At 34.0% G+C, this 12,943-nt stretch overlaps 1 long non-coding RNA gene across 1 annotated transcript; it reads right to left on the bottom strand.

Annotated features, from left to right (window-relative positions):
* Window positions 1-1,270: 1,270 nt before the first annotated feature.
* On the bottom strand, window positions 1,271-12,943 carry LOC115877666. Its single transcript, XR_004049379.1, has 3 exons — window positions 12,822-12,943; window positions 12,535-12,762; window positions 1,271-1,826 (listed from the first exon to the last, which is right to left on the bottom strand). It is a non-coding gene; the product is annotated as an uncharacterized LOC115877666 (long non-coding RNA).

The raw sequence follows: 12,943 nt of genomic DNA, 5'->3' as shown, positions 1-12,943 counted from the left end.
AGAATGTAAAATGTATGGGAAATGGGAAGTTAACCACCGTCATCTTATAGATCTATTGTGTCCTCCTTTTTAAAGTAAAACTTCTTTACGCGTGTTGGGAGTAAAAATTCAAGGATGTGACACACGAGCTAGCGTTACGCGAAGCATCACGCCAAAATCGCCAAGCGTCACAAAATTGATATCGATCTTAGAGCGAGTTACTAACTCGCATTTTCAATGGAGGACACTGTCATATTTATTTTAAACCAATAATCAATGAAAATATTTGTATAATTTAATAAAATTACTATAAATAATGAATTGTTTGTAATTGAACTGTAATTTTTGTATTATTAATCCGGTAAATGGTGGAGACAAACAATTGTGATTGATTAAGATCTTATTTTAAGATGAAACTTGTGTTAACATTCTGAGAATTCGAATAATGAATTGAATAATGACAAACCAAGTGACATCTGTTCAAAAAAAGATAGCGATTTAGAGTGACAAAAAAAACAAAATTCTCTCTTAGCCGGCAATTCATTTATACAAATATTTCAAAAATACCCAATCAGTTCCATTTTTCAATGTTATTCTACATAAATGAGACATAATGTTCAAAAATAATAAGAAGAAAACAATAAAACATCAATAAAAAAACTCGAAAAAAGTTTTAATGGATATTTCTTGTAAAAAATTAGAAAAATTAGAAATTTGCAAGTCAGCAAAATGAAACACTAAATCACCACAATACACCAAAATACTTTTACTTTTACACTAGACGCGCGTTCCGCTAAACATGTAAGCATCATCAGCAGATGATTATAAACTAGACTACAATCTACAAGTTGAGCGTTTATATACTCGCTCAGTGGGCACCGAGTGGGCGTGGCAAGATTTAGCCAACCGAGTCAGAGCCCACCGAGCCTTTAGAACAGTTAGATTTCCGCCACTAGAGTAGTAGGAACAAAGAACTTGAAGGAATTGGACCGTTGTCTCTGTTCATACTATCTTTACATTTATTAATTTTGATTCTTTCATATGCATCTAATTGGCTGTAATTTGAGACTTGTTTAATTTTAAATTATTAAGATCTATACAATGTTCTTTATCAACAATATGTTCGGCAACGCAAGATTTATCCGGTCTACCATATCTTATCTGAGCTAAATGTTCTTTAAATCTAGTTAATATTGATCTTCTAGTTTGTCCAACATATTTCTGATTACAATCTTTACAAGAAATTTCATAAATACCCGACCTTTCCAGTGGAGGTGTTTTATCCTTTGGATTACCTAATAATTGTTGTAATTTATTATTAGCCAATGTAATGAGTGGGCGGAGTCTGTCTTGCGGTGACATACTCGTCAAGTCCACGTGGACTCTGTCACTTGTATATAGGTAGCGATCTATAAAATATATTACTGTTTATTTAATTGTGTATTGTAGTAAATTGATCATACTCCAATATTGTGATCACACAGATCCAGTAGACTGGTACTTTACTAATCAAGAAAAATCTTTGATTTTTCTCGGTTGTATCCTGAGAAATTTGTTTTAGTACCTTAGACCGCTGGATGATTCCCATTCCAGGTTACTCGCATGAAGTCTTCCAGGTTATTGAGTTGTTCCAGGTCTGTTGAGTTTAATTTGATTTCTTCTTGGGAAGCAGAACGGTTCTGGTCCAGTTAGTAGAGTTTTCGCTCCTTTTCTAGCTAGATCGTTTGCTTTTTCATTGCCTTCTATCCCTTGGTGGGCTGGTACCCAGAGTAGGAGGATTTTACTTCCTTTCCCTAATTAGTTCAGCTCCTATAGCCATTCTTTGACCATTACATTCCAAGGTATAGCTGTAATAAAAAATATAAAGAGTTAATATAATGCGTTTTCAGTGTTTATGATAATTACTTTAATAACTAAATATTCCTATAGTATCATACTTTGAATAAGAAGACTAAGGAAGGAGCATATCAAAAATCTTAGGTACACCGCGATGGGCCTCAAATATGGCCGACTTAAATTCCGGTTTATCAGTGTCGTTCTAATTTTATTAAAAAAATGTAAAACTATGATGTAGGGTAGACGTAGGGTAGACTCAATAATTTGTTGTTTTATTTTACGTTGTGAATAAATGTTGGTAGTTATTAAAATTGTTATAAAAAATATATAATTCTAATAAAAATAGATAAGTTATAATAAGTATTTATTAACACAAACATCCGATACGCTACTGAAGCAGGTAAGTCAAATTAACGTATCTAAATTCTTTGACATCTAATCTTTGACAAGTAATAAATAAAAGCTAAAATGCAAGAAAAAGATATAATTTAGTTAATTTAAGTGAATTTCATAAATGATCGGTTTACTACACGTATGTATATTATATAGTCACTTACTAGCGAGAAGTTGTTCCATTATTTCACTCAATTTTTGCCGAGATCTACCGCACGCTACACAACCAACTATTTTAGAGTCTTTTTCGATAAATCGCGATAGTGTCACTGTTAATTTAAGTTCTGCCACAATTTCCATCTAGATTTACTACCTTTATACAACTATCAGTAGTAGAATAAATAATAAATAACATAAAATAAGCTCCGTAAAGACTGACAAATCCACAAAATTTCAAATCAAATTCAAATGTGTCAAATGAATCGTCAAACAGAACTGTCAAGGATCCCCACCCTAGAGAGCTTTTATGGTGACTTTTCCGCCCACCATGCATGAATACATGGATAGCATTATGCTCCTTCCTTAGTCTTCTTATTCAAAGGTATCATATGATGAAACTTTTTAAGTTTTTCTTTTCGCAGTACCTCTATTCTGCAGATTAAACAGGAAAAGTAAAGACGTTTAATATACGGTTCAGAAAGTTTACTAATTATAATTTCGAATGTTGTTTCGACAATCGTTAAAACAGGAAGCTGCGGCTGAACTATTAGAGCTGCAAAATAAAAGTTTGCTAACAAGCGTTATTGGAATTATTATGGTGCAACCTCAATAAACAAATAAAAAATGGCAAAACCGGAATTAATTGGTGCAATTATATATAAAACATGGGTGCTGACACAAAATTTTAATAGTAATAAATATTTAGCTTTTGTTTGTTACACGCGTTTTGGCTGATATTGCTCGATAAAAGCATTTTTACAACAAAAAATGTAGAAAAATATGAAAAATAAACATTCGTTAAAATACAGGGTGTTCCAATATTCCGTGGACATGCAACTACTGCGTTTTTTTGGAATCAAAATATAAATCATCACATTCATCAATTTTTCATTCCATTAAATTTTGACAGATTGTCAACGGACACATCATAGATTAAGAAAATAAATTTAGATTGGAATGCCCGTCAAAATATATAATTCTTTTGGATCGCGACCGTTGTACGTGATCTGGCGCTGCTATAGCAGTTGCTAAGAATAACCGCAAACAAAAACAGAAATAATTTTCTCTTGTCAAAGTCAGAATCTTCAAAAATTATAAAATATTTTAAAATTTAAACCGCATTGAAAAAATACCGAAAAGTGTTTAAAGCGTCCATTTTCAAAGTAATTATTACTATCTTGTGAGTTTAATTTAATTTTTTTTTCCTCAAACCCGTGATAATTGTGAAAAAGTGGCATTAAAAATTTAAAAAGCTGTGCTGTGAACTGTAAACTGCAAAAACCATCGTGGATCGTGGCATAACGTCGGTTTCCAATGTTTCATAGGTATTTCATACATGTCTTTATACAAAATTAAGTTTTTTGTATGCAACACACTGTCTTTTATTTATAAAATTAAAAGAAAATAATAATAAATTTGAATAAAAAGTATTTGGCGACACAATTCCGGAAAAAACCGAACCGATTCGAAATTATCAAAAGCTTTGGGTCGCGATCGTTGCAAGAATAGCGCCAAATAGTATAGTCTGTCCAACGAGAAGATCCTTGGCAGTGATAGATGTGTCTGTCATTTTAAGTTCAAAGTAGTTTATTTTATTTTACAAAGAAATAAGTTGGTACAACTGGAACGCATAGCAAGAAGTTAATATATTTAAAATTTGACTGACAAGTGATTACTTCAAAATATTGTGAAAGAAACTTTATAAAACTGAAAAAATGTAATCAAGTTATTTTATTTAATAAAAAACGGTATGTGTTAATACAAAACAAACAAGCAGAAGACAACACATACCAAAAAAATATAAAAAAGAACTATTTCTTACTTTCAAGCTTTATGAAACTTCCCGCATTTATGATTATATTTATTAATATAACTTATGTACAAATATAAATTTGTAATATTCCACAGGAATAAATAAAACAACATAAATAAAACAAACTATTTTATTAATAATAACACTTACCAAATTTTATACCTTATAGGTTAATTAATTAACTTTAATCTTAATTTTCTTAAAACAGTACCTTTTGGCATTATTTTTCTGCAGTACTAAATTCCATTCTATTATTTACCTATCGTGTGGATGTCGATATTTTATAGCTACTCCAGTTTTTAGTATGTGTTTAGTATGGTTCTTCTATCATATTCGAGATGCACTTATCTACAACGAGATGGTATACGAACTTTATTGATGGTAACTTTATTGGTGTATCTATAAGACTTTCTGCCTGGGCAGCGAGTATTAACCATAAACTGTGCTCTGGGTTTACAGTTAAATTTCACTCGATTTTTTCTCCACTTGACTTCAAAAGACACAAAAGACACGTAATAACACGAATCAAAATGCATCATCTTCCAAAACGCAGGGTATTTGACAAAAGTTGACACAAAATTATAACCTATAATTTGGCAAGACTTTGACAAGCGTCAAAAATCTAAAGGCAAGTTCATACGCATCAGCGTCCGTTTGTCGTTCATCGTTCCGTCAAACCAATAAAATTGAAATACGATCTGTCATTTTTAAAATAAACCAATAAAACTGGTTAAAAACAACAAGAGACGACGCATGACGGATTTATATTTAAACCCATCCATAGTTAACTTAAAAATTATTAGAAACTTTTTTTAGTAAAATAAATAGATTGGTATGGGACGTCATCTGCTTTTCTTCTGTCATCGTCTCGAACATACACGTAGAAATCTTACCTGAGAAAAAAAACAGAGTATATTTACATTGTCCTTATGGGCACTTTCCAATCTAAACTTGTTTCATTTATCTATGGGACACATAACTTACAAAAACCAATTAGATTCGTAATGCCGTATCCAGAACCCAATAATCGTAAAATAAATAGTAATTATTTACCTTTATACCGCATTATATCCCTCATCATCAATCTTATTACAGAAATAAACAGAATTACCTGCAAGACGTGTGTTCATTACTGCGAGCTCGCGTAAGATTCATAATGGATTACAAACCGCCGTCTAGCAGATTCAGACGTCATCAAAGCATTAATTAACTCGGCCATTTGCCGAAGCCGCATCTCTCGGTCATTGCTGGTAACAATGCCTTAGATGGTAATGACTGTTGACGTATATGCTACGATATTGAATAATCTATAGTTGAGATACTCGAAAGTGTGAAGTAATGGTTGGCTCTGATAAAATGGGTTTTAATTCTTTAGTATTTTGAGAACGTAGGCCTTTTTCGTTTGCTAGATAAAACTCTCCGGTTTGAAATTAAAAAATAAAATGTAAAGCATTACATGTCAGGACAAAAAAACATTTTCTGATAAAGAATCTAGTGGGCTGCTGTAATTTTTTTAGGAAAAAATCTAGTCGGCCGCTGTTACTTTTTAGGATGTTCCTAATATTATTTTATTTGACATTCCTCTACTGCAATACGTTATTATCTAGATGATTATTATTATCGTTATTATCACTAGATTCTTAATCTAAAAATGTTTTTTGTCCTCACATGTAATGCTTTACATTTTATTTTTTAATTTCCAATCGGTGAGTTTTATCAAAAAACACAAGAGGTAAAAAGTTTCTAAACAAACTAAACTATCCAAATTAAAGCATTTGTATGTGTTTGATAAAATTTTTCTTTAAATTTCGTTAACAAGAATGATAGGGGTAGTTTATTTCAACCCCTTCCACTCATTTTAAAAAAGTAACAAAATTACCTGAAAGTGTGTTTTCATAACAGTAATGCTTCCATAAAATTTCATTAGTCTATCTCTTTTCGTTTTCAAAATAAAAAATAAAAACATTATTTTTCCGCCATCTTTGTACCGCGATATCTCCCTAATGGTTGACTTTTGACCCAACGTTTATAAAGCAAACTACCCTTTATTTTGAACAAGGAATCACCCCCTAAAGTTTTTCGCATTTGTTTTGAAACACCCTGTATAAAGTGTGGCATATCGTTCTACTCAGGAGACTGAATTCTTTCAAAAACTTAAATAAAAAATGCAGCTCCTTATTTTAAAAAAATAAGTTTGCCTATGTATCTCACAAATTATCAGCTAATTTGAAAATCTAAAAATACTACTAGATAGCCCTGATAAGATGGCTATGAGAATGTGTAATTCGTTTTTTGATTTTCTAAAAAGTAACAACAGGAAAAAATAAAACTGATTTTCAAAAAAATTGTTTTTTCTCAAAAAACTAAGTAATCCTTGAAGTCTTTTTGAGAGTATGTTGGCGAACTTTGCCCCAATTATACCATCTTCGTATCTGTTAGGTTTGCGTGATAGCAATGCTCGCACCTCGAATTTGTAGCACCCTGTATACACACCTACCTACCTGTTCTCCCGCTCTATATTATTCAATATCGTGAAATTGCGTATAAGCTCGCAGCTATCCAAGTCATTGTTGCTAGAAGTGATCGAGATATGGGGTTCCAGTAAATGGACGAGTTAATTAATGCTTTGATGACGTCTGAATCTGTTATACAGTTTGTTATCCATTATGAATCTCACGTGAGCTCGCAGTAACCAACAGCACGCATTTTGCAGGTAACTCTGTTTGTTTCTCTAATAAGATTGATGTTGAGATGTAATACTGTATGAGAAAATATTTATTTTGCGGTTGTTGAGTTTCGGAGAGAGCATTAGAGAATTAATTAATCTGAGTAGCCGTTGGTGTTTCGGTGTGAATATTACGCCAGAGAGGGATATACAGAGTGTCCAATTTTTGTGTGCTTTATGAAGTTTCTCGATTATGGGTAGAGTATAAAGATGCGGTTTTCCCATCACTATGCTAGTTTTTTTATGAAATAAAGACGCTATACGGAGATTTACTACATTTTAATCTATGTTTTATAGATTTAACAAAGGCCTTTGATAGAGTCCAACTAAAAGACATCATCACCATCTTGGAAAGCAGTAATGTCTCGAAAGAACTCACAGAACTTATCAAGGACTTAAACACAAATACAACAACCCAAATAAGAACAAACTTTACCTTAACGCAGCATCTTCGAACTACAACTGGTATTCGCCAAGGCGACAGCCTCAGCCCTCTGTTATTCAACACAATCATGGATCAAGTTATAAAAACCGTCAAGAATACTGGATTAGGATATCGAATGGGAATGCATAAAGTAAACATATTATGCTATGCCGATGACGCAGTACTTATTGCAGAGTCAGAGGACGACCTCCAAAGAATACTACAAGCTTTTAACAGACAGGCAGAAAAACTTAACATGCAAATTTCCACAAATAAGACCAAATGCATGACCATTACAAAGGAGCCTCTACGGTGCAAATTGGTAATAAAATACAAAACTATTGATCAGATAATGTCATTCGAATACCTCGGATGCAAAATTACAAGCTCAGGATTCCTGGAAGAAGAAGTAAGGAAACAAGCCAATAAAGCTGCCGCAATATCAGGACATCTTAAATATCCCATATGGAAAAACAAACATTTGAGTACAGAATGTAAGTCAAGAATATACAAAACCTGCATACGACCAGTGATGACATATGGTGCGGAAACCAGAGCTGAAACATCAGTAACAAAGAGAATCCTACGAACTACTGAAATGAAGACCTTAAGAATGATAACTGGATACACATTGAGGGACAGACAGAGAAATGTAGACATAAGAGAAAAGTGCCAAAAAACGACGTTGTCAGATGGATAAGGCAGAGAAGAAGAGAATGGAACCAGCATGTCAATAGAATGGGCCCCGACAGAATGGCCATAATAATTCGCAATAACGTACCCCATGGCAGAAGACCTACTGGACGACCACCTAAACGTTGGCAAGACAGTTGGCAGTCAACCTCGCAAGAGTTGCTTAGACGAGGAGGAAACCGGAACTAAACAGGCGATACGCCTTCTAAAAGAAGAAGAAGAAGACACGGAGATTTGTCCTAGTTTTCTTAGTTCCTGTATATTTTCTTAGTTCCTGTATACGTAAGTCGAATTTTAAAAGTTTGACTGAATTAATTCCGTTTTTGCCATTTTTTATTTTTTTATTGAGGTTGCGCCATAATAATTCCAATAACGCTTGTTAGGAAACTTTTATTTTGCAGCTCTAATAGTTCAGTCTCAGCTTCCCGTTTTAACGATTGTCGAAACAACATTCGAAATTATAATTAGAAAACTTTCTGAACTGTATATTAAACGTCTTTACTTTTCATGTTTAATCTGTAGAGTAGAGGTATTGGAAAAAAAACTTAAAAAGTTTCACAGGAAGGTGTGTATAAAGGTGAAGACACACTTTAATTCTACAGACTAGTTTTTAATGCTCTCATGTTCGAAAGGGTTGCCAACCTCCCTATTGCACAAATTTATTTTTTGTTCAATTTGAGAGATATAGCTTTCAGACTACCATTCGAGACGCATTGATGTTATTTTGGTTCATGAGTTTTGCGACAAAGTGTTTTTAAAGGTAAAGTAAATGTTTTCTCATTATTTAACTATTGTTAACTAAAGAATATATTTCATTTTTGCTGTTGTGATTCTGTTCTAAAGCATTCTTTATTTATTTGATCTAACAAAGAAATATTAAAATGTGTATAAACTACATAACATGTGTTTGAATTTAATGGAATCTATTTATGCTGTAAATAATTTCAGTTTAAAAGTAATCTAAATAAAATCGTTTACTGTTCCTTCGTGCCGATGTTTGTGGTTTGTGGGAATAAGGGCCTTGTTGAGTCTACTAATATTTCTTGGCCGTGCATGGACGAATATCTTAGCTCGCAAAAGGGCAACCAGAAACAACAAATATAATTACTTATGATCTAAAGATATTTGTACCAAACCTTCAACTTTAGCGTCGATCTCCGCAACCAGGGACTTCGTCAAGTCTTGACGACAAGTCTAGGAATTTCGAAATATTTTAAGTTTGATACAAACACATTGTATCATACATACGTCGTTAAACATGATTTACATCTTCTAAAAGGTTAAATATAGAGACAAATATGTGACGAACAACTTTAACGGAAACATACGATGTTATGCCGCCGCGGTATCAAGGTAGGGTATTCAAGTTTCGTCTTGCACACAACATAATATTAGATAAGCGCAAACTTCGTGTTACCCTGCCGAAACACGTAGCCACGAACGTCGACCTGGAAAGTTCCTTCCAGCATTCTCACTTTGACATTCTCTAAAGGAAAAGTTCGGAAATTTTATTTAGAGTTTGTCCTGTCGGCCTTTGAAATTCTTGCGTCAGTATTTTGTTGTCTACGGCAAGCATACTGTTTCAATGAAATTAAGGAATCGAGAATCACATCTTTGTGAATTATGACAATATACACTCAGATGCAAAAAGAAACGCAACGGAGAAATTTTGGGTCAAATTTTTTAAAGTGTTATATTTTTGTTACTTTTAGCCCTATTTTCATGAATTTTTTAGCAAACTGTATATAATTATATCAACTTTAATTCGTAAACCTAGTTTTTTTATATACTTTAGTATTTGGCATATTATACAGGGTTAATTGAGGGGTTGTTTTTTTACTCTAACTTTAAAACACCCTGTGCAATCATTTCGTATGTAAATTTTCCTAAAATACACACACCGGAAAAGTCTAAGGATATTGCAATTTTATCCAGCCATCGTCAGTAATTTTATTATTTGCATTTCTGATATAATAAAATTAAAATAAACAAATAGTTTACAGGACGTATTGGAACTAAAAATGCAAAATTTACCGAATTTTTCAAATTTACCTTGATTTTTATTGAACTCAAAAAAATACACACATTTTTTTTTATTCTAAACTGTGAATTAAAAAAAAAGAAAAAAACATTTTTACTTAATAAAGGGTACGGCCTCCTCTACTGTTCATTACAGCCCTGCATCGTCTCTCCATGCTCCTCATCAGGTTGTCGATCTCTTCTTGAGGTACCGCCTGCCACGCTGCATTCACGGCCCGAACCAGATCCCTACGAGTTTCACGAGGCATATCCATTCTCAAAATTCTTCTTTGGACCGCCTCCCATACGTGCTCGATGGGGTTGAGGTCAGGAGATTGTGCCGGCCAGGGTAAGATGTTTAACTGATGAGCATTGATAAACTCACTTACCACTCTGGCTGTATGAGGCCGTGCATTGTCATGCATGGGAATGAAGTTTCTCCCAAAATCATTGGCATATGGTAACACGACAGGCTCAAGAATTAAATCACGATATGTGATTCCTGTTAGAAACCTTTCAAGAAAAACGAGATCGGTTTTTCGACCTAACTGGACTCCTCCCCAGACCATAACTGTTCCACCTTGATAATGGTGCACTTCCTGAACATGATCCAACGAATAAGATTTCCCGGTTCTCTCCATACCCTAAGCCTTCTCGAATCCGGATGAATTACAAAGCGTGACTCATCTGTGAAGAGAACATTGGCCCATTGTTCATTCGACCACTGAACATGATTTTGAGCCCACAAATATCGTACCTCTCGATTTCCTCTCGTTAAGGGTTGAGCTCTCCAGAGGCGTCTGCTTCTTAAGTTAACCTCTCTTAATCAATTGCGAACAGTGTCAAGACTAAAGGTTACATTATGTGTTTCCTGGAGAATTAAACTAAGCTCTGGTGCTGTAAGAGTCGGTCGGCGTCGAGCATTTAATTGTAAAAAATGATCTTGCTGAGGGGTAGTAATGCGATGTCGCCCTGTGTGCCTTTCAGCAACATCACCATTTTCACGGTAGCGTGCACTTAATCGCGATATTACACTTTGCGTTGTATTTAATGCTCTAGCTACGTCGATTTGGCGCATTCCAGCTTCGAGCATACCCATGGCCCTTAGCATTTCGTCTCTGTTAAGATGTCTACGCTCCATAATGTCGTTTAATACTAAACAGAGTTATTTGAATGAATTCTGGCCAGTTATCATAAAAACATAGCCAGTACAGGTTAAATTCGAACAATTGATGCTAGGTGTTTTTTATACATTTGACAAAAAATGCACAAACACTTGCAAATATCCCAAATTTAGAAATAACTAGTGTGACTACTTCGTTTCAATCGAAGTAGAAAGAATCGGCCTACAAATATGTGGTTGTTTATTCAAAACATTTATTTTTAACTTTAATAAAATGATATCCCTAGATTTTTCCGGTGTGTATATATTTTAAGGTTAGAACCATGTCTCCTGAGCTTTTTGTTTTTTGGATCATGTCTTGGTTAATTTTTAAGAGCGAAATGAATTTGCCACCAACAATTTGCAATTTTTTTATTTATCATTTCTTTTTGAAGAATTTTTCAATATGACAAGGTGGTTTTGGTGATTATTGTGAACTATATATTACTATGAACTGTCCATCATGTTCGACGTTTGGGAAATGCTTGGTAGGAGGGTTAGAGGCCGTTAAGCGGTACCAGCTTCATTAAATGAACTTCGCTTGGTCCTTGAAGAAGAATGGGAAAACATAAAGCAATATGATATATGCAGTCACAATGACAGTATGAACGGAAGTTTACACGCAGTTATAGGAGCCAAGGGAGGCAATACAAAGTATTAGGGTATTTCTTACAATTTTTTTTTCTGTTTGTATGCTTGAGTATTACAGATGTTTTCTTTAATATCGTTATTTGGGTTATCGTTATATGTGTTTATTAAAACCACGACTGTATCGTTAGTCCTTAACGTTTTTTTTATTTAGTATAGAGTATCTAATGCAGCGTAATATAACGTTACGACAATAGTTTATATATAATAGTTACACATTTTTTCGGCAAAATAACACTGTCGGACAAATGTCAGTAAAAATAACAGTGATATGACTCATAGTACAAAGAAAACAAGGTATGATCGATAGCGGCCCCAATTTCGTTCAGTTTGCGCATATCACCTGTGACGTCATATGCCATAGAAAAAAATATCCATATTGTTCAATTGCGACTAATAAAAAAAGTCTACCAATAGGGAAGAATTAAGACATAACCCCAAAAGTTATGTCAAATCATCGAGCTTGACATTTGAAAAATTATTTTCACATTTATTATGTGTCATCTGTTTGACAATTTGAAATTGGCGCGCGGAGCTTGCCGACCAATGGTGCCGTTTATCACTTGTGACGTAGTGACCAACCTGCGCAATATCATACCTTGTTTTCTTTGTAACATGGATCATGGGTATGACTTTTTTTAATACAATATTTAGTTACATTGCAGAAATAATACAAAACTCACTTGTATTTTTATTTGCAGTTATAGGATGGAGTGGATCGGGAAGCAGCGGTTCCGACTTGCAGGGCCCCGTGTTCATCATCGAACCCGCTCATCACGTGGAATTTGGGGCAGCCACAGGCGGAAGGATCGACTGCGCCGGCCACGGCAGTCCCTCGCCTAACGTAGAATGGATAGCCGTGGATGGCACGCCCATAAGCCAGGTAAAACTCATCCTAATATTCTTGTTTGCTGTAAAATTTAATAAAATATAACATAGATTTACCACAGTACACACTAAAATACTTTACCTTTAACACTGGACGCTGTTATTATTCTCTGAGATTGGCTTTGAGTGCTTTCTTCACCAGCGTAATCCTAGCCTGCTATGTCTCTCTGAAATTCCTTCTCATAAATATCGTCGTCTTTTACT

This window comes from Sitophilus oryzae, unplaced genomic scaffold, assembly GCF_002938485.1.
Source record: "Sitophilus oryzae breed Bouriz unplaced genomic scaffold, Soryzae_2.0 scaffold_1496_pilon_pilon, whole genome shotgun sequence".
Lineage (NCBI taxonomy): Eukaryota > Metazoa > Arthropoda > Insecta > Coleoptera > Curculionidae > Sitophilus > Sitophilus oryzae.
Note: the sequence above shows the minus strand (reverse complement) of the source record. Positions and strands in the feature narration are given on the sequence as shown.